We start from the raw sequence: 27133 nt of genomic DNA, 5'->3' as shown, positions 1-27133 counted from the left end.
TTGCTTGAATTGTGAGCTGAACTAGCTACATTTTTGGCCATGGATGCCATTTTTACTTGAAAGAACACCTGATGGGACTATGGCTGAGACAGGTATATGGTGGACATTTCTTGAAAATGAACACAGTGAGCCTATCACTTCAAGGTAAACAACTGACCAAATCTGTTGCCAATGATAAAATCTGAGCTTTCAAATATAACAGTTTTGGAAAAATTGTATCTGCCATTGTGAACTTGAGACCTTCCTGATTCTTAAAGGTTTTCTAATCAGGGGCACCTGTGTGGCTCAGTCGGTTAGGTGTCAGACTTCAGCTCAGGTCATGATCTCATGGTCTGTGAGTTCGAGCCCTGTGTCGGGCTCTGTGCTGACAGCTCAGAGCCTGGAGCCTGCTTCAGATTCTGTGTCTTCCTCTCTGTCCCTCCCCTACTCGCACTCTGTCTCTGTCTCTCAAAAATAAAAACAAGTTTTTTAATTAAAAAAAAGATTTTCTAATCAGATCATATTCATAAACGAATTATCTTGCTATTATACAATGAAATGTGTTAACATTTGGAAGATCTGCATAATTCAGCCACCCGATATTTTTGACAGGACCAATGCATGATGTTACAAAATAAGCATGGCTAAAAGATCTATATTCAAAGAGCAAGATGGACTCATGGGTTTTAATGTAACAGTGTGAAAAGTTCATTATATATGCTTTCAGATTCCACATTGCAACTAACCTTTTAAAAACTACTACTTGTTGGGGCGCCTGGGTGGCTTGGTCGGTTAAGCGTCCGACTTCAGCTCAGGTCATGATCTCACAGTCCATGAGTTCGAGCCCCGCGTCGGGCTCTGTAATGACAGCTCAGAGCCTGGAGCCTGTTTCAGATTCTGTGTCTCCCTCTCTCTCTGCTCCTCCCCTGTTCATGCTCTGTCTCTCTCTGTCTCAAAAATAAATAACGTTAGAAAAAAAAAAAAAAAAAGCAAAACTACTACTTGTTGAGTTTTGGGGTAGTATCAAAGAAGAATACTCAACCTTTTCCAACAACATATCACAACAAATTGATTGTAGAAGTGGATATGAGAATCCAGATATTGTCCCCTAAGCCATGTATTAAAGAGATTTGCAAAAATGTAAAATAATGCCATTCTCTAACTAATTTTTTATTTTGGAAAATATAGTTATTTTTCTTAAAATATGTTATCTATTTTAGGCTCCTGGGTGGCTCAGTCAGTTAAGCTTCCGACTTCAGCTCAGGTCACGATCTCACAGTTTGTGAGTTCGAGCCCTGCATTGGGCTCTGTGCTGACAGCTCAGAGCCTGGAGTCTGCTTCAGATTCGTGTCTCCCTTTCTCTCTGCCTCTCCCCAACTTGCACTCTGTCTCTCTCTCTTTCAAAAATAAATAAACATTAAAAATTAAAAAAAAAATGTTATCTATGTTAACATATAATGAATTTATTTTAAATGAATTAATAGTTTAAAAATATCTCAGTTTTAATTTTTAATGTGGTAAATATCAATAGTTATAACCCACATAATCAAAAACTCTTTGAGGTCCTCAATAATTTTTTAAAAAAGATTATTTATTTATTTTGAGAGAGAGAGAGAGAGAGAGTGGGAGAGGGGCAGAGAGAAAGGAAGAAAGAGAGAATCCCAAGCAGGCTCCCCACTGTCATGGTGGAGCCCAATGCAGGGCTCAGATTCATAAACCATGAGATCATGACCTGAGCCAAAATCAAGAGTCAGATGCTCAGCTGACTGAGCTACCCAGGCACCCCTGCATGCTGATCTTATGATGAAAGTTGCTAAAATTAATTACATAATGAACACTATTAGTACTTTAAATCATGGTGACATTTTTTAAAGGCAGTTAAGTAAATATAAAACAGTGAAACCGCAGTATTCAAAATATGCTACTGCAAAGAAGTCAAAGTCTACATTTATATTTATATTTTTGGCCTGATCTAATGCCGTAACAACCCCATAAACATACAAAAAACTCAAGAGGTTGCATTCAAGCATTGGAACACAGATTTCTAGATTATTCTGACAGAGTCCAATTATGCTAAAAGCCAGAGGGATGAGCCGCTTCAAATGTTGGCAGAAATGATTTCTTTTTTTAAAGTAGCTCTGTCAGCCGGAGAACAGAAAAAGGACAAACTTGCTGAACGAGGATGGGTTGGAATAGGCCAGAATTCCTGTCTTAATTCTGTACTTGGCATTTCTGCTGTAGCTCAGAGAGGCCTAAGTATGTGGGAGATCTATAGGCCTGTCATCTACATCAAACCCAAAGTGCTTATGTGAGCAATTTTTAAGTTCTAACTGCAAGTATGGTATGGGTTATGACCTTAATGGATAGCAAAGGAAATGTAAGATTTTGTGTTTATTATTATATTTCAACAGACTGCTTTGGTTACCTAATCTATGAATTGATCATAATACCTCCTCATCAAATCCCATAGACATATGATCAGCAGTGCCAAACTATGTATATGAAAACCTTTTGAGAAATGAAAAGTGTTAAATGAAAGATTTATTATTAATAATAATATGCTTAGAGTCATTTTGGTATTGTGGTTTTGGAGTTAGACTGGTCAAGGCTTAAATTCTGGCTTTACCACTGAGAATCGTGTAAAGAAACTTGAAATAAGTTTCTTTAGCCTGTTTGACCCTCAGTTTTGTCCAGTAGAGTATATATAATACTATTTACCTCATGGACTACTGTGAGGATTAATAAAGTAAAGTGCTTATTACATAATAAGTGTGCCTAACCATAATAAAGTTTTCTGTTATCAACAGCTACGATAATAATTATCCTAATGTTAATTTTATACCATAATGATAGGGGTTAGCAGAGACTAAAGACATCTCATATCCTGCCCTGTTATTTACCACAAGCCAGTTCTTTGAGGCATAGAGCCACTTGGGTGATACTGAATATCATTTGAGGACACAGCTAGGATTCTTATCTTCCCCCAACTATTTCACTTACTTGTCTGGACAGCAGGGAAAAGAATGAGGTTTGATGGCTGGAGGAAAAAATAGTTTGTCCTCAAAAAGGCCCTATATAAAATATGCGTAGTATTGATTAGTAGACCTTTTCTGGGCAAAAGTTTAAAAGGTGGTAGGGAGAGAGAATCTTAAGCAGGTTTCATGCCCAGTGTGTAGTCGGACATGGGGCTGGGACTCGCAACTGAGGTCATGACGTGAGCCAAAGTCAAGAGTTGGACACACGCACACACACCCACACACACAAAAAAAGAGTTGGACACATAACCAGCTGAGCCACCCAGGTGTCCCACATATGTACATGTTGACTCACTGTTGTACACCTGAAACGAATGTAACTGTGTGCCAGTACCAGTAACTGTTTAAAGAAATGGGCTGGTGGAAAACGCAAAATTGTGTTTATGGGTGTTCTTCACAGCATTATTTATAATAGTGAGATAGAAACAGCAAGTTAAATGTGTAACAATAGAAACTGCTTAAATAAAATATGGCCTAGTCATAGAATGTAAGAATATGCAACTACTAAAAGTCATACTGGAGGTAAAAAACTCAAAAGTCTTCAGGTGCTTAGCCAGCAAACTAAATGTGCAGTGCATCTGAGTATAAGGCCGGTAGTGAGTGGTCTGTGTTTAACTGGACAGTTACTGCTCCACCTGATGGCACTAAAATTCAAATTATAAAACAATACTATTCTGGTTGACAAAAGGCAAAGTCTGAATTCTGCCCACAGGCTTATCAGCTTGAAACATCTACTGGTGGGGAATATTAAAGTGTGGGAAAATATACATGGTATACTTTTTTTTTTATTTAAAAAAATTTTTTTATGTTTCTTTTTGAGAGAGAGAGACAGAGTGTGAGTGGGGGAGGGGCGGAGAGAGAAGGAGACACAGAATCTGAAGCAGACTCCAGGCTCTGAGCTGTCAGCACAGAGCCCGACGCAGGGCATGAACCCACAAACTGTGAGATCATGACCTGAGCCGAAGTCAGAGCTTAACCGACTGAGCCACCCCGGGGGCCCCTACATGGTATACTTCTAAGTGACAAAAGAAAATAAGAAAAGGACAGGTAAAGGATGATTTCAAAATATTTTTTGAAAGTATGTGTGTTTATAGACATATCCCTCTCTTGTCTGTTGGTTGGTCTGTTTTATCTATCTGGAAGCATATTTGTCAAAACAATAATAGCAAACATTTACATAGACCTTACTACATGCCGGGGATTGTTTTAAGCACCTTACACACGTTAACTCATTTAATCCTCAGAACAATAATAGATACTATCACTACTTCCATTTTACAGATGCTAAAGCTGAGGCACAGAGAGGTTAAGTAATTTGCCCAAGGTTACACAGCTTGAAAGTAGTAGGGGTGGGATTCAAAGTGAGGCAGTAGAGTCTGAGCTCTTAACTACTATGCTATGTTAAAACCAAAAGGGTTTGACTTGTTTGAGGGTTTTTTTTTTTTTTTTGGCATAGTTATTATTTTCTTTATGTGGTCTTTTTTTTTGGTGGTTAAATTTTTTCTATAATAACCATGTATTTTATAATCAGAAAAAGCACCATGTTTTATGAAAAGTGTACACTTATTGCCTAGGCTGGTGTACCCTTTGGCTTCTCCAATTACTGTTCTCTATTAATGAAAATTAGTTTGTCTGATCTGCTACCTGAAACCTTATGCCCTGAGGAAATAAAAAAAAAAAAAATAGGACAGATACATTTTATGGAGGTGGAAGGAAGATCACATCAGTAAAGGCTCTGTGGGACATCAGAAGAGCATTGAGCTAGAAACAGTAAGACTAGGGGCGCCTGGGTGGCGCAGTCGGTTAAGCGTCCGACTTCAGCCAGGTCACGATCTCGCGGTCTGTGAGTTCGAGCCCTGCGTCAGGCTCTGGGCTGATGGCTCAGAGCCTGGAGCCTGTTTCCGATTCTGTGTCTCCCTCTCTCTCTGCCCCTCCCCCGTTCATGCTCTGTCTCTCTCTGTCCCAAAAATAAATAAACGTTGAAAAAAAAAAAAATTTAAAAGAAACAGTAAGACTAGGTTAATGACTGCAAAGTGGTGGCTGTCCCTGCAGATAAGTTTTGTTTGGACCTGGCCCTATACCTCATTTAAAATATGGTAATATTATTTAATGTATCACGTTCATGTCACTTGACATTTTCTTTAATTTATTTAACAAATATTCATTAGATCCCTCTTTGCTAGGCACAAACAAATGTGCAATGAAAAATCATATAAGGAACCTGTAACTTAGTAAGGGAAATAAGGGAATACTAGAATATGATCATTACCAGTGGGGAGAGCTTAATGATTTTTTTCCAGCTTTATTGAGATATAATTGATATACAACATTGTGTAAATTTAAGGTGTACCAGGTGATGATTTCATACACGTGTATGTTGCAAAATGTTTACCACCATAGGGTTAGTTAACATTTCTGTCACCTTACACAATTACCATTTGTATGTGTGTGTGGTGAGAATATTTAAGATCTACTCTCTTGACAGAGTCTGACTGTATAATATAGTACTGTTGACTATAGTCCCCGTGCTATACATTAGATCCCCAGGGAGAACTTCATTTATCCGAAAAGTTTTGACCCCCTGCCAGTGATTAACATGTTTCAGGTACCGGGAAGATAGCAAATAATGAAACAAATAGTCTCTGTCCTCAGAGAGTTTACATTCCAACATTGAAGACAGAGAAGTAATTACAAAGCAGTCTCGCATAAAGGCACAGAAAAAGAAAGAAAATGCTCCAGCTCAGATTATAACCTGGCAAAGCCAGGATACCAAAAACCATACTAATTAGCACCAGAAAAGAACATCATAGGGCATTCTTAACTTATGAACACATGTGCAAAATATGAAATATTAGCAAAGAGAACCAGCAATGTATTAAAAGACCAGGCAGGACTTATTCAAGTTTATAGAATGTTTCAATATTAGAAAGTCTATCCATAGAATTTAGAATATTAATATACTAAAGAGGGAAAGATCATTTTAAGAGTTGGATAAAAAAGATTTGAGAAAATGCAATGCCATTCCTGAATAAATAATAAAAATTTTTAGCGAAAAAAAAAAAATAGAAAATTTCTTTAAAAAAATTAAAAAAAAAATTTTTAAATGTTTTATTTATTTTTGAGACGGAAAGAGACAGAGCATGAATGGGGGGAGGGTCAGAGAGAGAGAGGGAGACACAGAATCCGAAGCAGGCTCCAGGCTCTGAGCTGTCAGCACAGAGCCCGACGCGGGGCTTGAACTCACAGACCACGAGATCATGACCTGAGCCGAAGTCGGACGCTCAACCAACTGAGCCACCCAGGCGCCCCTAAAAAAATTTTTATTTATTTATTAAAAAAAATTTTTTTTTTCAACGTTTATTTATTTTTTGGGGACACAGAGAGACAGAGCATGAACGGGGGAGGGGCAGAGAGAGAGGGAGACACAGAATCGGAAACAGGCTCCAGGCTCTGAGCCATCAGCCCAGAGCCTGACGCGGGGCTCGAACTCCCGGACCGCGAGATCGTGACCTGGCTGAAGTCGGACGCCCAACCGACTGCGCCACCCAGGCGCCCCTAAAAAAATTTTTAAATGTTTATTTATTTTTGAGAGAGAGGGACAGAGTGGGAGTGGGGGAGGGGCAGAGAGAGAGAGAGGGAGATACAGAATACGAAGCAGGCTGCGAGCTGTCGGCACAGAGCCAGAAGCAGGGCTCAACTCACAAACCATGAGATCATGACCTGAAGTCAGACGCTTAACCAACTGAGCCACCCAGGACCCAGGCACCCCAGAAATATAATATTTCTTAACTTGATTTGAGTTCTTAATGTATACTCAGACATTATACTTAATGGTACAACTTCAGAAGAATTTCCAGACAAGAAAATTCATCACCACTAATTCAACGTTTCATAGAAATCAAACCAATGCAATAATGTGAGAACAATAAGAGGTATACAGACTGGAAAAAGAAAATGTGTTTATTTGAAGATGGCATGATGATCTACATAGAAAAGAAAAGAAATGGGCAAACTATTGAAACCAATCAGACCAGGCTGACAAGATCAGTGTACAAAAATAATGTTTCTCTACACCAGTAGCCGTCACTTTGAAAATGAAATAGTAAAAAAATTCCTTTCACACCAAATATAAAAAGGTATAATATAATAATCTAATCTAATATTCTAAATCTACATACTTTAATAATTAAGTGAGCAGGGCACCTGGGTGGTTTAGTCAGTTGGGCATTGGGCTGGGTTTCGGCTCCTGTCCTGAACTCGAGGTTTGTGAGTTTGAGCCCCGCAAAAGGCCTCACACAGATAGTACGCAGCCTGCTTGGGATTCTCTCTCTCCTTCTCTCTCTGCCCCTCCCCTACTTGTGCTCTGTCTCTCAAAATAAATAAGTTAACTTAAAAAAAAAAAAAAAGAAATTATTAAGTGAGCAGTAACCACTATGTTCCCTACAAAAAAAAAAAAAAAAAAAAAATCACATAGCAGGGCCTGGGTGGCTCAGTCAGTTGAGCTTCCGACTTTGGCTCAGGTCAGGATCTCACAGCTTGTGAGTTCCAGACCCCTGTCGGGCTCTGTGCTGACAGCTGAGTCTGGAGCCTGCTTCGGATTCTGTGTCACTCTCTCACTCTGCCCCTCCCTCATGCTCTGTCTGTCTCTCTCTCTCTCTCAAAAGTAAAGAAAACATGAAAAGGATTTAACTTTTTCTTTTTTTTTTTTTGAGACAGGGAGAGACAGAGCATGAACAGGAGAGGGTCAGAGAGAGGGAGACACAGAATCTGAAACAGGCTCCAGGCTCTGAGCTGTCAGCCCAGAGCCCGATGCGGGGCTCAAACTCACGGACCGCGAAATCATGACCTGATCCGAAGTCGGCCACTCAACCGACTGAGCCACCCAGGCACACCATATGAGAACAATTTAAAAAGACCCACATAGGGGCGCCTGGGTGGCTCAATCGGTTAAGCCTCTGACTTCGGCTCAGGTCATGATCTCACAGCTTGTGAGTTTGAACCCCACATCGGGCTCTGTGCTGACAGCTCGCAGCCTGGAGCCTGCTTCAGATTCTGTGTCTACCTCTCTCTCTGCCCCTCCCCTGCTCACGCTCTGTCTCTCTCTCCTTCAAAAATAAATAAACATTTAAATAAATAAATAAATAAATAATAAAAAGACCCACATAGATTAGCCATAGTAAGCATCGAAAGGTATCAATTACAGATACTGCAGATACTGGCGGCCTTTTGCAAGAGCAGTTTCCATGTACTGGTGGGAAGGGAAGTCAAATGGAAGCAGGCTGCCAGTGAATGGAAGGTGAAGAAGGAGAGAACAAGAGATGGGGTGTTACACTTTGAGAGAGGCTTGCCTGTGAGGGAGATGCAGGGTCCAGAGAATGTTTTATGGGGCTGGGTTTTGTTTTGTTTGCTTTTAGATGAGGGTGATATGGGCTGAATGGAAGGATCCAGGAGAGATAGAGTAATGAAAGATATAGAAGAAAGAAGAGAAAGGGAATACTAATGATAAAAGTTCCCTGAGGAGGCAGCAGGGGATGGGACTTTGTACAAAATGGGGTTGGGGGGGTGGGAGGGGTGAGGATTAGGGGGATTAACCTTGAATAGAAGGGGCATTTCCTTTAAGCCCTGAAGGAAAGGCGTTTAACCAGAAACTTGTCTAAGATGAGGATTTATTCAGCTGTGCATTGTTTTGTGAGTTCAGGGTCTGGAGGTGAGGGAAATGCCTTCCACTCACACCAAGGCCTCAGTTAGTTTTCTCTGTGAAGTGGGCAGTTTGGTCATCTGAGAAGGAGCAAGGTGACAGTTATAAAGGGAAGATGGTGGTGAGTGTTGGGCATAGTGACTGAAGGAATCAGAGAAAAGTTCTAAATTTTAAGTTGATACTTAAATCTTTACATGGTCCACAGGTGTAATTTTCTTCTCTCTGTTTTTTAATGTTTATTTATTTTTTAGAGAGAGAGAGAAAGTGCAAGAGGGTGCCCAAGCAGGGGAGGGGCAGAGAGAGGGGGGCAGAGGATCAGAAATGGGCTCTGTGCTGACAGCAGAGAGCCCAATGTGGGGCTCGAACTCATGAACCATGAGCTCATGACCTGGGCTGAAGTTGGATGCTCAACCAACTGAGCCACTCAGGTGCCCCGAACAGGTTTAATTTTATCCCATTATGCTTAACATGTAGTAGCAGAGAAACTAGCTTTTGGGGATTACATATAAAATAGGGATAAGAGAGAGCCACGGTACCAATGGTTTCATTATGGGACCCAGGGTCCTTGGAGGGAAAGTGTTGCTAAGAAAGTTCAGGTGGACTCAGAGCAGAAGAAGACATGTAAGAATGTGAGACTGTTCTGGTGGCAAAGGACAGGTGTGGAGAGTATGGGAGCGGGACAGCTGGAGGGGTAAGAGATTGCTGCAGGTTGTGGATTACTAGACTTTAAGACTTCAGAGACGACAGTGTGGTGCAGTAAAAAGAGCACAGGCTTTGGAGAACCCATTGTGGCTTCCTTGCTATATGGTTTAGGAGAAGTTACTTAAATCTCTCCGACCCTCTTTCTTTATACGAAAAATGGGAAGGCAGGACAGTGCTACAACCAAATTGCTTGTCCCCAGAGACTGTGCAGCCTGAAAGAATGAACGACCTCTGCTGTAGGCAGCTGCAAATAAATATATTCCTAGATTTTCTTTGGGTTAAACTCCCAAAACTTCTGGAATCTTCAGTAAGCTCATTCTTGAGCTATTGGTAGTGCAAATCTAAAACAACCTTGAGTTATAGGATCATATCTGCAGTCATTTGTTGCATTTACTTATCTGCTGGAGATAAGATTTTAGAATTTTGAGAATAACCTCACTCGAGTTACAACGCAAGTGTAGACATGATCGTTAGCATTCCAGAGCCTGCCAGTGTCAGAACCAGGGGAAATGGGTTTGTTTAATCAATCAATTGACAGTTTGTGAGTGGATGGTCACCCTCTCAACATGCCACAGAATTTATTTTATCAATGAAAGCTTCTTGTTCAACTTGTTACAATTTTGATAAAAATGATGATTTAATGATCTGCCTAAACAAATACATTTCCCCCATATCTTGATGAGACTTGGGAAGAAAGCTGGGTTTCCTAACTCATCATTAATTATTCATGATATTTATTGACTAAACCTGATACTAGAGATTACTAATACATAATTTTAATTCATAAAAACAGTACAATCCTTAATTTTTCTTTTACCTAGTATTTTCTCCTAATCTGGTTTTGCCCAGGTCCTCCTGGGAATCACAAAACCTTGTATCAGGCCAAATAATCTTGGTAGAATTTAATCCAGTAGTTAGTATAGTTTAAACAGGGCTCTCTAGAGCTTGTAATGCCTGCTTGTGTTTCATTTTATGGTGTCTATTATATCAAGGATATCATTGACAACTGCATCCTTGCCAAACTTGTTTGATTTAAAACAATTAACTCTTTGGGGCAGAACGGTTACGTATAGTGGATTTAGTGAAAACACGAATGCTATTGAATATTACCTACTATCTAATAAATTAATAGATGTTTCTATCTAAGGGCATTCCGTGTCAAGTTATGGTTTTGTGATTTGGGTATTGATCTATTACTTTGGCTGCTTCAGAAAGCTGCTTATTTTTTTCCTAGTATTTTCTGTCCATACAGGAAATTGTATGGAAATGTGTCTGAGAAATTCTTTTGCTAGTTAACATCTCAATAATTTGAACTTACCAAATTAGTTGAAGAAGTTTCTTTACTTTTCGACTTGAAATCTTCCATGATAGAATAGAACAGAATTTATATATTTTGTAGGGAAGTAATAAAAAAAAAGAAATATTTCCAATTTGGAATTTTAAGAAAATGCACTTTTTCTTGGCACTCTTCTTTTAGCACTAAAGAATACTAGTCGAGTAGCCATTTATTATAGGGAAACTTCTGTGGTAAATGAAACTGGTAATGTTGAGCTGATCCCTGTGCCATGGCTTACCTATTACATATCTCTATGGTATTGTGATTATTTATTTCCTCTCTGCCTCCCCTTCAGAGGATGAGCACCTTAAAGTTAGGGATAATAGATGAGGTTTTGTGGTGATGGTAGGGTTTGGAGCTGACGGCCAAAAAGAATTCTTGAAGATGCCTTTAGTGCAAAAAGGTAATTTTACTAAAGCATAGGGACAGGACCCGTGGGCAGAAAGAGCTGCCCTGGAACCCTGAAGAGAGACTGATTATATACTTGGGGGTCAGGGAGGTAAAGTCAAGAGCAAATTTCCAAAGGGATTTTCATATGCTAAAGAAGAGTGCCCCAGGATACTGGAGGCCCAGCTATTGTCAGGCTAAGGCTTTTTCCCTCTAGCAAAGTGTTAGCATTAAGACAGTAAGGAGTTCCTGGAGAAATGTTTTACTCTGCCTGCCTCAAATAAGTATTTGTCGATGGGCTGCAGGTTATAAGGAAATTTGATTTTACCTGCCATTTCCTTCTGCCTTTGTTCCCCACATCACTATGGAGGGGAGGGTGATATTAGGGCTCCAGGAAACTGAGTCTATAGGTTTCTGGAGATTGGGCTATTGATAAGATTGCCTTTTTCTTGCAATTTACTAAGATATTTGTAAATGTGTCCTGCAGGACTTGTTATCTCTATCAGTGAACCATTTGTTTTCTTTCCCTCCTTTTGTTTGTGGGCAGCCAGGAGTGCCTGAGGATTATCACACATACCCCACCTGGGGAGGGGGGTGCTAGCTTGTACTTTGCCCTCAGACTGCCTTATGCTCCCTCCTCAACAATGACCTAATCTTGTACCCCTAGAACCTAGCTAATGGGGTGCCTATCACATATAAAAAGCACTCAATATGATATGTTTGATTTACAATACATTTGATTTATATTATCTGAAGACTGAAAGTCAAAGATTATTTAAGCAGAAGCATATATGATTAATGGCATACATTGGTTGTACATATTGCATAGCTTTGAAATAATGATATAATCTAGAAATTTAAAAATGTTTATCTTAAATAAAAAATTTTCAAATATAAATATATTTTTGATTGCATATTACAGAAATCCAGCCCCCCCCCCCCCCCCCCCCCCCCCCCCCCCCCGGTGGCTCAGTCGGTTCAACATCCGACTCTTGGTTTCGGCTCAGATCATGGTCTCACAGTTCATGAGATCAAGCCCTACATGAGGCTCTGCACTGATGGTGCAGAGCCTGCTTGGGATTCTCTCTCTCTTTCCCTCTCTTTTCTGTCCCTCCCCTGCTCTCACTGTCTCAAAATAAGTAAATAAGCTTAAAAAAAAATTACAGAAATCCCAATGGAATTAATTTAAGCAAAAAGGGAGATGTATTGGCTCATAATGCCAAACTATGGAAAGGGCAGTAGTAGAGTTGTTCTCATTGATCATTGGCTGCAAGAACTTTGGTATCATTTCTTTCTCTTCACTTCTCACCTCTGCTTCTCTCCGTGTTGGCTTTAATCTTTTAAGTTGCTCTGAACATATTTCAACCATAGCCTTAAGTAGCTCTGAGCTTATACCCTTAAGACCTCATAACCTGAGAAAAATCCAGTTAGAAAATCCCAGGAAGGGGCTCTGATAGGTCAAATTTGGGTTATGTGTCATCTTTGTGCTAATCACTGAGGTCAAGGTGGATGAGATATTATGTTTAAAACAATCTGGGTCAGGATCTCATCTCTGTGACATTGGAAGTGGAACACTGTTATTGGCAAGTCCCTCCAAAATCACAGGGTTGCAGTAGGAAAGAGACATTTCCCCAAAGTAAACAAGTACTGTTATAGCCAGACAAAACAATAAATATTCATTGCATGGCCTATGACACATATTTCTAGTTTTTCTCTACTATTTGTTCTGCCTTTCTTCCCTAGTAAAATAATCTCTCATTTTAACTTGGCAAATGGCCACCCAGAATAAACAATACATTTATAAGCTTTCTTTCTTTGCAGCTGAATGTGGTCATGTGACCAAGTTCTGGCCAATGGTGAAAAACGGAAATGTTGTGTGCAACTTCAAGGGAATGTTCTAAAAGGAAGGAACATGTACTTCATTCCTTCTTTTTCCCTTTGAAGAACGCTGGAAAGCTCTTACTCAAGGCCTCACTCAAGGCCACTCTTGCTTCAGATCTCTCCAGATCCCTTTGCAGCCCTGTAACTAGACTCTCCCAGCTCTGCTTCCCTTCTGCTGTTTTGTCCCAAGTATGAACACAAGCCCTTGACCACATCTCCTTCTCCAACCATGTAATTTGTATGGAAGCTTCCATGTTCTTATATAACTCCATTTTCCCACCACAGTGGTTTCTAGGCCTGGACACCTGACCTAAACATAATATGTCACCATCCCCCACACTGGACAGATTTCATTGCTCTGGCAATGGTCACCTGACCCAATATGGTCCAATCAGAGCCCTTCCTCCAGATTTTTAACTTAGACATGGAAAGCTGGTCTCAGGGATTCTCTGGTGGAGAGCATTGGGAGATGTGAGGCTCTGGAGTTGTTATTACCTCTTGTGTGAACGAAGCCAGTGCGTATTGTGTGAGAATAAAGCTCAAAAGTAGAAAGAAGTCATGATGAAGCCTGGGAGAATTCTGGAAACATTTCAGTCCTTGGTTTCAGTCAGTCCCTTCTTCTTGAGGTCACTCGTATGTACAGATTTATATCCCTCTACTACAGAAATTTGTTCTGTATATTTTTACAACTCTTGTCACATAATGTCATTCAAGCTAAATTCCTAAAAGATCAAGAATAATTTTTCTAGCTTTTGTGAAAACCAGGGAAAACAGCAGATAGATCAATGTCTTTAACTCTCTTTAGTGTTCTTCATCAAGCCATCTGTTCCTAGGTTTTATCACCTTGTACTCAAAACCCTTATCCTCTTTATTGTTCTCTTCCTATTTAAGCTAATGTCCCCTCATAAGCCTGTGAGATCCTTTATTCCCCGGAGTGCAGAGGCAATAATCAGGGACAAGCTCCTGCCAGAAAAATTGTTACCTCAGGCATTATGACTTGACCTGGTCTCATCCTTTTCTTTTAAAATTTTTTTCATGTTTATTTTTGAGAGAAAGAGGCAGAGAGTGAGAGGGCGAGGGGCAAAGAGAGAGGGACACACAGAATCTGAAGCAGGCTCCAGGCTCTGAGCTAACAGCACAGACACCTCAGTGGGGCTCGAACTCATGAACCATGAGATCATGACCTGAGCCAAAGTCGGATGCTTAACCGACTAAGCCGCCCACATGCCCCTGCCCTGGTCTCATCCTTAACAACAAAAATGAAAATGGCTCTAATTGAAGGGTCTTAGAAAAGCTAAGCAAGGACTAGATTTAATTTGTAGAATGGAGTATTTATTCCATTGCTCAAAAAATGCTTTTGTGAGGTGCGTGGCTGAGTTAGTTGAACATCCGACTTTGTCTTGGGTCATGATCTCACAGTTCGTGGGTTCAAGCCCTGCATCGTGCTCTCTGCTGACAGCTCAGACCCTGGATCCTGCTTCAGATTCTCTGTCTCCCTCTCTCTCTGCCCTTCCCCTGCTCACACTCTGTCTCTCTCTCTCTCTCAAAAATAAAATAAAACATTAAAAAGATTTTAAAAAGTGCTTTTGTTCATATGCTACATAGTGGCGCTCCATTGAGAGATGAATGCCTTTCATATCCCTGGCATTGGGCAGTAACTGATGTGTCAAAGTTAGGAAGGAATAGAAACTAATATACATGTCAACTACACTTCAATTAAAAAAAAAAATCTAGGAAGGAATAGTATTGCTCTCAGCTAAAGGAGTTAAATTCTGTATTCACTCGCCAGTGTGGAGGAGGAAGTAGGAAATATTGATGTCACTCGGTCAGGTCTTCTATACCATTTAGTATTTAAAGTCAGTACTTTCTGCTTCTGCTTTTAGAACATAGACCAGGAAAGAGGAGTCTCTCTGTCTTTTCTAATTCCCCACTGCCAGCTACCATCTAATTTGTGATAAACCTTGTGCCACAACAAAGGCAAACAATAAAATCTTATTAGACGCCTGTGTTCTTAGCTGCAGCTCGTGCTGTTGCTGCTGCTACTGATGAGAATGTTCTGATCTTTCTGATAAGAGACTCCTCAAACTCTTCAGTAACAGACCATCTTGAGATGTCTCTTTTTTCTTTTGGGTTCTTAAAAATGCATACCATTGGACATAAGATCATCTAGCGAGATATCATAGAGCTGAATAAAACTGAGGGTAAATGGAGAGGGACTCCTGGCTTGCCCAGCAGAGAGACTCCCATCCCTCGTTAGTGGTTTGCAGAGTCTGTTCTAGAGCGCTGGCGATAAGACGTCATTGCATGGCCTGTGGTTTCTCTCTCTCTCTCCCTCTCTCTCTCCCTCTCTCTCTCCCCCTCTCTCTCTCTCTCTTTCTCTCTCTCTTTTTGTTGTTTATTTATTTTTGAGAGAGAGATAGAACGTGAGTGGGGGGAGGGGCAGAGAGAGAGGGAGACACAGAATCTGAAGCAGGCTCCAGGCTCTCAGCTGTCAGCACAGAGCTAGACTCAGGGCTTGAACTCAGGAGCTGTGAGATGTTGACCTGAGCTGAAGTCAGACTGAGCCCGCCAGCCGCCCTGACCTGTGGCGTCGCTTTATGCCCATAAGTCTACTGTCTGCATTTCCAATGAGCTTCGACGTGATGTACTGTTGCCGGTCTGAGAACCAATGAAGTACATGCTCTGCTCATGTGAGCCCATGTGGATGCGGCTTTTCTAGACCATCCTAGTTACCAAGGACTGGAATTGTTCCCTCAGCCAGATCGGTTGTTTTTCAGACTCAGGCATATGATTTTATAGGATTTGTCACAGGTGAAGACTGTGGACTAACCCTGACTCATCACTTCCATTCTGAATTCTAGACTCAGTCTGGGAAGCAGGAAGAAAAGTAAAGAGAGAGGAGGGGTGGGTGGTGCGGGGTAGAGAGAGAGGATAGATTTTTCTTCATTTTTGAGTAAGAAACTGTTGTTGCTGCAAAATGACTGTTAGATGGTGTATTTGGTGGCAAAAGAAAGTCTAGAGGAACCACTGTGTCTGTAATGATGAATTTTAAATGTCCACATTTAAATTAAAATTTAAACGTCTCTCCCTTCTGCCTCTCTTGAGGAAAGCCGAGTTTGCTGGCAATATGCATGTTTTAATAATCTTACATGTTTTTCATTAATATTGTCGACTAATTAATAGATTGATTTCATCATCTGGAAAGTATTCATTGAGCACCAGAGTCTGAATTCCACCAGGCTGGTGCCGTCATGGAGCACCAGCAGGTTGCTGCTCTTTCACTAAAACCTGAAAGGTTAGTGGGCTTAGCCCATGTTTGCTCATCCCATAAAAGGGCCTCTGGGACTCAGTAAACTCCAGTGCAATGATTAAGGCAGGTATGAGGTGAAAGGGTCCACTGCTACAGAATGAAATAGACTGAGTTCCTGACCTTTGATGTCATCTTCTATTTTTGGCTCTGAATTTGACCCTTGGACTTCATGACAAGATTTTGCTTCTCTAGATTAATACTTAACCCCTGCCACACCTCCCCCAAATATAGTTTTACACTCACCCTCCGGCTTCATTCCTTGCAGCTGCTGTGAGTATATACCTTACTCAGGTCTTCCTGGTCCCTAGGACCTGAGCCCAGCCTGCCTTCCTCCCCATTGGAAAAAAAAAATCAGACATTAAAAGCCTTAACAATACACTATTTGATACAACAAAATGGAACATATTTCCTGTTAAAGTATATAAGCCAATAGGGGAAAAAATCTGAGCCACTTAAAAAAAATGATTAGGGTTTTTTTTTTTTTTTTCCTTTTGAGAGAAAGGAATATAAGAGTCAACTCATTTGCTATTGAATAAAACACCTTTTAAACTATGTACTTAAAAAGTACATTACTTTTGACTTACCAGAGGCTGGTCAATGGAAATGGGAGGAGGGAGATTGAGGCCAAGGTGAGGGGAGGAGGATGGGAGGAGCAGCCCCAGCAGAGACCAGAGCTTCACTAGACAAGGCCAACTAGAGGCCAGCATCCACACCCGTTTGGAAACTAGGAAATCAACAAGTGCCAGTAACTATTTTGCTACACCAAGCATTGTTAGGAAAAGTGTGATCTTTAGATACAGATCATCATTTGACAGGGGTCTACTTGGTTTTAGAGAAAATTTTCTAGGTAAGTCAGTAGCTGTAAATAAAAATCTAGGTTTGTAGTCAAAGCTTTTAATCAATAGCAGAGAAGAATATTTTGTCTTTTTAAAAAAATGTTTATTTATTTATGTTGAGAGAGAGAGGAGGAGCAGAGAGGAGGAACACTTGGGAGGAGGAGAGACAGAGAGAGACAGAGGGAAAGAGAGAATCCTAAACAGGCTTTGTGCTGTCCGTGCAGAGCCTGACATGGGGTTCAATCTCATGAACCACGAGAGATCATGACCGGAGCCGAAATCAAGAGTCAGACGCTCAACTGACTGAACCACCTAGGTGCCCTTGTCATTTTTTTTTTTTTAATTTGAAAGTGGAATTGGTTTTATTAAGTGATTCACGAATTGGACAGCATCCCACCTAGCAAGTAGAGGGGCTCTCCATCATATTTTCCCTTAAATATATGGTTCTGTAAACCCAAGAACTTTTTATTTTAAATAGGCCCACCTCTGACATTTGTGGGGCCTGGGGCAAGAGTATAAGTAGAGACACATATACTATATATCTAAATATTTAAAAACTAACAAGTTGTTAGATAAAATTTTTTTGAGTTTATTTATTTTGAGAGAGAATGAAAGCATGAGTGGGGGAAGGGCAGAGAGAGAGAGAATCGCAAGCAGGCTTCGAGCTGTCGGTGCAGAGCCTGATGTGGGGCTTGAATTTATGAACCATGAGATCATGACTGAGCTTCAATCAAGAGTTGGACGTTTGACTGAGCCACCTAGGCGCTCTGGGGTTATGGCCAGGAATATGGCAGCGTAAGGTGAGCTGGCCCATCGCTGATAAAATTTACCCTTAGAACTCTGGACCTAGGGAAGAGGCCCTCATAGGCCCTGGAAGCTGGCTCAGAATATTGGGACTGAGAATTCCAGACTCCCAGGCACCCAGAGGGTGCTGCTCTAGAAAGGGTTTCTGGCCTCCAGATGTGCCTGTCTCCAGATTCTGTGGACATCTCAACCTATAGGAAGAGATAATGGCCAGGGGAAGGTCAGAATGATGCCTTTTCAAGTTCAGGGCTCAGAGCAGAGATGCCCCTTGTGTGTGCCCGAGTGGTATGATTTGTCACCTGGGAATCACCCTTTATAATTTCTACTCTATTACTAATACCCTGTCCTTGTCTTTTGCCTCTTTTCTTGTCTACTGTCTCCCCTTAGAACACACAGAAGTTACCTATTCTTCCGCTCAGATACTAGTTTTACAAAATAGGACACAAGAATGGTGTCTTCCATTATTTCTCTGTTTGATTCCAATTCCCTCCACTAATTATATGGGACCTTTCTTATTAGCAAAGTTTACCCATGGGAGGCCTGTCACGGAAGAAAGAGTGTGCGTGTCAATAAGTCTTGGGCGGAGACATAGTGTTTTCTTTTTACTGAGGAGAAGGCCTTTGGAACTGTTCTCAGGGTTGATGGCAGATTCTACCCCTTGGGTAGAGGGGCGGTGGCCCCAGAAGCATTCACACAGGAAGAGGAGAATCCTGCCTGCTGGCCACAGCTGGAGGACCAGAAAATGCATGATGGACCAGGCCTCTAAGCAGACCATTTTATTTTATTTTATTTTATTTTATTTTATTTATTTATTTTTTTAAATATTTATTTTTGAGACAGAGAGAGACAGAGCATGAGCATGGGAGGGGCAGAGAGAGAGGGAGACACAGAATGTGAAGCAGGCTCCAGATTCTGAGCTGTCAGCACAGAGCCCGATGTGGGGCTGGAATTCATGAACCTCCAGATCATGACCTGAGCCAAAGTCTGACGCTTAACTGACTGAGCCACCCAGACGCCCGTATTTTATTTTTTAAAGTTATGTATTTATTTTGAGGTGGGGGGCCATCAGAGAGAGAGGGAGAGACAGTATCCCAAGCGGGCTCTGCGCTGTCAGCATAGAACCCAACTTGGGGCTTGATCTCATGAACTGTGAGATCATGACCTGAGCTGAAATCAGAGTTGGATGCTTAACTGACTGAGCTACCCAGGCGCCCCTGAGCAGACCACTTTATAATGAAAGGAAAATGAGTGGTGCCTGGGTGGCTCAGTTGGTTGAGTCTCTGACTCTGAGTTCTGCTCAAGTCATGATCTCACAGCTTTGTGGGTTCAAGCTCTGCATTAGGCTCTGTGCTGACCAGAGCCTGCTTGGGATCCTCTCTCTCTCCCTCTCTCTCTCTACCCCCACCCCCCCCCCCACACGCCGTCTCTGTCTCTCTCAAAATAAACTTAAAAAAATAAAGTTTATTAAAAAATGAAAGGAAAATGAAAAATGAACGTCAATACCATCACCACATATGTATTTATTTAGTACTCATATAGTGGGCACAGAGTACCACACAGGGCCCCTGTCATACTCACAGGGTGAGAGAGTAAAAAGGGAATACACACGTTTCACCGAATTGTAACCCATGTTGGTGTGAAGGTTACAGTGAGATTCAAAGGAAACTGCCTGAAACCCATTCTCCAGGAGGGTTAAGAGCCCCCTCCCCGACTCCAGGGATTCTGGGGGTAGGGGGTGTCCCTTATGCTTTTCCTTGTTACTGATTGGTTCAATGGATGTATCATTTTATTATCTCTAGTGTGCTGTTGCTGTTTTACATCACATTGTCCCAAGATGCAAATCAACTTCTTTAATTTTCCCCAGAAAATACTCCTCACACAGGATATTAGTGTATGTGTTAGGCTTTGCTGAAGATTTGGAGGCAATGGGGAAGTTTTAAATGTTTATTTATTTTGAGAGAGAGAGAGAGAGAGTGTGTGTGTGTGTGTGTGTGTGCGCAAACAGGGGAGGGGCAGAGAGAGGAAAGAGAGAATCCCAAGCAAGCTCCGCACAGAGCCCGATGCAGGGCTCAATCTTACGAACTGTGGGATCACGACCTGAGCTGAAATAAAAAATCAGACGCTTAACCGACTGAGCCACCCACTTGTCCTGGGGAAGTTTTATATTGCTGTATTACTTGGTCTTTTCTCTTCCGTTAAAGACTTCTCATTTTCCTGACCATGGGGCTTCCCTTTTATAATTTGATTTTCCTTATTGTATTATAGCCAAGGACCCACTGATGTGTCCTTCTGAATTATGGATCTTCTGTTTTAGTTCCCATCCTGAGACTCAGAAGAACTGACAGAGGCTTACAATGGCCACCTCTCCCTTATTTCAACTCTGTGAGGGGAAGGAGGCAGTGTGAGGAATGTTTCCTTTGCTATATAAATTACATCATCTCCTTTAAAAGGCAGCATCTAGGGGCGCCTGGGTGGCGCAGTCGGTTAAGCGTCCGACTTCAGCCAGGTCACGATCTCGCGGTCCGGGAGTTCGAGCCCGTGAGTTCGAGCCCCGCGTCGGGCTCTGGGCTGATGGCTCAGAGCCTGGAGCCTGTTTCCGATTCTGTGTCTCCCTCTCTCTCTGCCCCTCCCCCGTTCATGCTCTGTCTCTCTCTGTCCCAAAAATAAATAAACGTTGAAAAAAAAAATTAAAAAAAAAAAAATAAAAGGCAGCATCTATAGTCAGTTTGGGTTTAACATTTTTTTTTTTAATGTTTATTTTTGAGAGAGAGAGACCTACTGAGAGAGAGGAAGACACAGAATCTGAAGCAGGATCCAGGCTCTGAGCTGGCAGCACGGAGCATGACACGGGGCTTGAACCCACGGACCGGGAGATCATGATCTGAGCCAAAGTTGGATGCTTAACCAACTGAGCCACCCAGGTGACTCAGTTTGGACTTTAAATGACAGTATTTTCTTTCTCAGTTTACACAATGGTCCTAAAGGAATGTGTAATCTCTCTAAACTCTTTTAGTCCCTCAGGGGTATTTAGGGCCAACCACATTTAAAATAATAATAATAATAATAATAATAATAATAATAATAAACACTTATTACCATAAACATATTACAATACATAAGTGTAATTATAATTATATAATATTTTATTTTATATTATCAGGCACTTATAATAGTAATAATTATGACAATAGTTATTATTGGCAGTAGATAAATTTTTCTTCAAGGACAGGACAATTGAAGGCTTTTGAGCAAGGGAACGATTGACCAGACCACAGTTTTTAGGTAGGGCCTGAAGGGTGGTAAGAGAAGAGAGAGATTAAAGGCAAGAGAACAGTTGTGGAGTTATTTTACAGTACTTTCGGTCAGAGGTAATGAGCTAAGACCGTGGTTGTGGAGAATAGATGTAATGACTCAACACAGAGGTATTAACAAATGGATTCAGACATTAAAAGACAAAAAACAAAAAGCACCTAGCCTAAGTTTAAGCAGGGACACTAGTGACAAGCTGAGTCTGCATGGTAATCTAACTGTAGTTTTGTTATTTGTCCAGTGGGTAGGGTACCCACCGGAATAGGCCAGAGCAACGCCAGCCCACTGGGCTGTGCTTTGGTGTTAAGTAACCATCATACCTTCTGAGTGTTAGAAGCTACTTGCTGCATAAGGGCCTGTAAACACTAATCATCTAGTGAAGGAGGGGAGGAAGAAACTAAAAATCAAAAGGAAAGTCTTGCAGGAAGCAGGAAATCAACAACAAAGTATACTGTATGGGCAGTAATAATTGGCCCTTTCAGCTGTTTTCAGGAATGAATGTCTGTAGTCAAAGGTCACATTGTCTTTTTATAGTCTACATCACCTTCCATCTTTCTTCCTGTATAAGGTAAAGGACATGTGTCAAGCAGAGAATGATTTGGATTACTAATGTCTAGTCTTGCTCATGAAAGCTCCCTAAGGGCAATGATTGCATCTTTGCATGCCTTACACATGGCGGGGGCTTAAAAATATCAACAGAATTCCCTGAATTGTATTAATTCCCATTTTGTTGAGCTTTTGTCCCTCCTGTGGAGGATCTAGACAAGGAGGCCAGCAGTCTGGTGCTTTATTCAGTATCCTTTACTGGCAAGTAAGAGCAGAGCTCTCCTGTGGGGAGCTAGCCCACTTAGAAATTATGGCAGGGCCAGCATCCCTGATTAGTGCTTGTGACCTTTGTCTAACTGGGTCTCATTATTCAGCCCTTCAATTTTGCCTTCCTTTCTCTTCCCATAGCCAATGCTTTCTTTTGAAATGTCCCTTGGGTCTTACACTTTTCTCTTGGGTGCTTCTATAGTACTTTACTCATTTATAGATCCCTCCTGAGTTCTTGGTCTTGTTCTACCAATTTTTTCTGCCTTTAGGGCTTCATCTCATCCTCAACTGAGAAGGTTCCCTAACACATGAGGGTAAGTGTAACCCAAGGTAACCTAAGTTGTGGCGACACTTTTCAATTCCAGATTTTTTTTCCAGCTGAAAAAACTATCATCTGTTTACTTCTCTGTGGGGAGTTGCTATGATCCGCAGGCTTGTTCATAGACCATAAGTAATGTGGGAACTAATGCTGATCAGCTTGGTAACCTGGAGAGTGACAGAGGGCACATCACTGAGGAAGATTCTAGTAGATGCCAATTAGATATAGTCATTCAACCACAGAGTTCTCTCAGGCAGGAATAAAAGCATATATGTATAATTTAGAAAAAAAAAAAACGTAGCATGCAGTACCTAAAGAGCTCAATGTGCACTGTGAATCACATAAAAAGGGGCAGTTTGGTGCAGTTTCAACATCTTCTATCCCCTGAATGCTCTGTCAGTTTCCAGTAGCCTGAATTTGGCCTGCCTCCCAGTGCTGACCTAGTCAGGGGACACAGCGACTTAGTCACTCCATTCCCCGGCCTCTCCTCATTGCCTCAGCCAATGTTTTGGCTGTCTAATTATTTGCTTTTCCTCCAAACCTGAGGGTGTGTCACCTGTGAAGTGGAGATGAAGCTGACCCACCTGGCTGGCATTCTGATCAGGTAAGGTTGCATCTGCTCTCTTCAAAACCTCAGGAACTGGCTTCTCTTCCTTACCTACCTATTGGTAGGCCTCTGAGGGCTACACGAAGCCCATTCTTACATCCTCAGGGGATTTGTCAGGACCAGAATAGGAACACACCCAATCTTGCCAAGAGCCCTTTAGATAACGTCCTAACACAGCTCTCCTGGGAACCAGCACTGGCAATAATGGAGAGCTGATAAATCCTATTTAACAACAAAGTACCTCTAGTGATCTTTGGTGCTCAGAGGGCCTGGCAGCAGGGACTTTCTAGCAGAAAGTTCTCCTAATGCCTAATGCTAGGAACCCTTTAAAAACAGTGTCACTGAACTCTTCTCTCTGGCTATTTTATTATTCCTAGGTTTTTTCATTAATTGATTAAATAGCTGACTTACTGGTAAATACCTGTGAAAACTAACAATTCAACCCAACTCTCAGATTCCAATTGGGAAAGACATTCACAGCTTGGGATTTTATAGGAAGTCTTTAAAAGGAGATTATACGGGTTGGGCCTTGAACTCTAGGGAGAACATTTATGGACCGAAGAGAGAAAGTTGAGTGGTAACATGGTTGTGTGTTCTTACTGGCTGCACTTGATCGCACATCTCTTGTCCAATTCTGTGTTCAGTGACATCACATTAGTAGCATGAAATTGTCAGGGGCAGGAATATTTACACCATGGAAATTGGTAAATGTTCTAACTCAGGATTTTTTCCTTCTGGAAAGCTGGTCGTTAGTATTTACCAGCACACCAGTGGTGCTAAAGGATGTAGAACACGAATGTAGAGACGGAAATTAGCAAGCCACACTCTGGAGTTAGGACTAGTCTGGGGTCAGGTTGTGTAGGATCTTACAGGGCTGACAAAGGAATTTTGACTTCATCCTATAGATATTGAGGAGCTGTTGATGGGTTTTTATTAGTTGAGATGCTTTCGGTTACAAGTGATAGAAAAACTAAATTCAAAATGGCTTAAACAATAAGGAAGATCTATTATCTCATATAATAAATATTTCAAGGAAGACCACTCAGGATTGGCTAAATCAGCAGTTTGCCCAAGACCCAAATTCCTTTCATCTTTTTGCTCAGCCATCCTTAGTATGTCAGCTTGTCCCTTAACTGGAACAGCCATTCCAGATTCAACAAGATTCAGCGGCAGAAGAGAATCTTTTCTTATTTCTCTGAGTCTCTTTTTAAGATTGAGAAGGTCAAGCAGATTTCCTTGAATCTCACATTGGTCAGAACTTTAACACCTGCCTAAACCAAGCACTGACAAGGGGAATGGAACCTCATAATTGGCTTAGATCTATCAGTGTTTCCCCATCTCCTTCCCACTCAGCCTCTAGTCCTCCACTGGAGCGAATCTCCCCTTGAAGCCCATGGTTATGTACTGAAGGGTGGCTACTTGAACATAATCAGGGTTCTATAAGCCAGGAGGAAAAGGGGGGATGGAAAATATCAATGAAATATTTTAGAAGCATAATCTAGCAACGATGCACAGATAGAGGGCCTAGGAATACAGAGACCCAGTTATACTATTATGAGTCTGGATGTGACTCTATAAAAGGAGTCTGATATGTGCTCCCAAAGCAGCGGCTCTCAACTGTCCATTCATTTATTCATTCACTCAATATTTAATGAATGGCTACCATGGGTCAAGCACTGTGCCACATACTAAGATAAAATGGTGAACTTATGGAGCTTCACAATCTAATGGATGAAGCAAATATCAATAAAATAATCCACAAGTAAATGTAAATTTATAACCTGGTCAAGTGTTACAAAGGAAGCCAGGATATTTGTTTTCTCTTTTTAAAGTTGAGATAAAATTCACAGATTTTAAGTATATATAATTTGATGTACATGTGTACATTGTAACAACAAGATATAGCACATTTCCATCATTCTAGAAAGTTCCTCTGTGCCCTCTTACTATTCAATACCCACACCCCACAAAGGCAACCATGGTTTGATTTCTAGTATTTCTATTATCATGGTATTATTTCTATTATTATCTATTACTTTTGCCTATCCTCAAATTTCATATAAATGGCTTCTTTTGGTCAACAAATGATTTGAGATTTATCTATGTTGTTGTGTTTACAGGGAGTTCATTTTTTTAACTTGTGTTCCATTCCTTGATCAATTTATTTGCCTCTTTTTTCTGTTGGTAGACATTTGAGATGTTTCTAGTTTAGGTGTGTTATGAATAAAGTGGTTTTGAATATTCATGTATAAGCTTTTTTGGGATATATGTTTTAATTTCCATTGGGTAAATACCCGGTAGAATTGCTGGATAATAGGGTAGAAATGTGTTTAACTTTATAAGAACCATGCACATTAGAACTAACAAAATGAATTCAGTAAAGTTGCAAGATACAAAATCAATATACAAAAATCTGCTGCATTTCTATACACTAACAATGAACACTCAGAAAAAGAAATTAAGAAAACACTCCCATTTACAACTGCATCAAAAAGAATAAAATACTAGGAATGAACTTAATCAAGGAGGTGAAATACCTGTACACTGAAAACTATAAGACATTGATGAGAGGAATTGAAGAAGACACAAACAGAAAGATATTCCATGCTCATGGGGTAGAAGAATTAATATTGCAAAATGTCTATACTTACCCAAAGCAATCTATAGATTCAATGCAATCCTGTTAAAACTCCAGTGGCATTTTTCACAGGAATAGAAAAACAATCCTAATATTTGTGTAGAACCACAAAAGACCCTGAAGAGAGCTAAAGCAATCTCAAGAAAGAAGAACAAGGCTAGAGGCATCACACTCCTTGACTTCAAACTATATTACAAAACTGTTGTAATCAAAACAGTAAGGTATTGGCATAAAAACAGACACATAGGTCAATGGAACAGAATAGAGAGCCCAGAAAGACAACCATACATCCATGGATAATTAATATATGACAAAGGAGGCAAGAACATGGAATGGGGGCAAGGACAGTCTCTTCAATAAATGTTGGGATGGGCGCCTGGGTGGCTCAGTTAGTTGACCATCCGAGGTCACGATCTTGGGGTTGTCAGATCAAGCACCACACCAGACTCCACATTGAGTGTGGAGCCTGCTTAAGATTCTCTCTCTCTCTCTCTCTCTCTCTCTCTCTCTCTCTGCTCCTCTTCCCCACTTGTCTCTCTCTCTCTCTCTCTCTCAAAAAAAAAAAAAAAATGTTGGGAAAACTGAACAACCACATGCAAAAGGATGAAACTAGATCACTATTTTATGCCATACACAAAAATGAACTCAAAATGAATTAAAGACTAGAATTTAAGACTTGAAACCATAAAACTCCTGCAAGAAAACATAAGTAATAAGCTCCTTGACATCGGTCTTAATGATTTTTTGGGTCTGACTCCAAACAAAAAAATAAACACTAAAAAGCTTCCGCATAGCAAAGGAAATCAAAATGAAAAGGCAACCTACTAAGTGGGAGAAAATATCTGCAAATCATCTATCCAATAAGGAATTAATGTCCAAGACATATGAAGAACTACAACTAAATAGCAAAAAAAAAAAAATAATCTGATTAGTTAAGCGGGCAGAGGATTTGAACAGACATTTTTTCCAAAGAAGAAATACAGATGGCCAACAGACACATGAATAAATACTCAACATCAGTAATCAGGGAAATGCAAATCAAAATCACAATGAGCTATCCCCTCACATGTTAGAACGATTACCATCAAAAAGAAAAGATAACAAGTGTTGGCCAGGATGTGGAGAAAAGAGAACCCTTGAGCACTGTTGGTGGGAATTTGAATTTGTGGAGCCAGTATGGAAAACAGTATGGAGGTTCCTCAAAAAATTATAAATAGAACTATCATATCCAGCAATTCCATTTCTCAGTATTTATCTGAAGAAAATGAAAACACTAATTCAAAAAGATATATGAACCTTATGTTCATTGCAGCATTATTTACGACAGCCAAGACATGGAAACAACCTTAAGTGTCCAATGATAGCTGAATGGATAAAAAAATTATGGTATATGGGATGCCTGGGTAACTCAGTGGGTTAAGCATCTGACTTCAGCTCAGGTCATGTTCTTTAGGTTTGCAAGTTCGAGCCCCGCATTGG

This window comes from Lynx canadensis, chromosome C1, assembly GCF_007474595.2.
Source record: "Lynx canadensis isolate LIC74 chromosome C1, mLynCan4.pri.v2, whole genome shotgun sequence".
NCBI classification, from domain to species: domain Eukaryota; kingdom Metazoa; phylum Chordata; class Mammalia; order Carnivora; family Felidae; genus Lynx; species Lynx canadensis.
Note: the sequence above shows the minus strand (reverse complement) of the source record.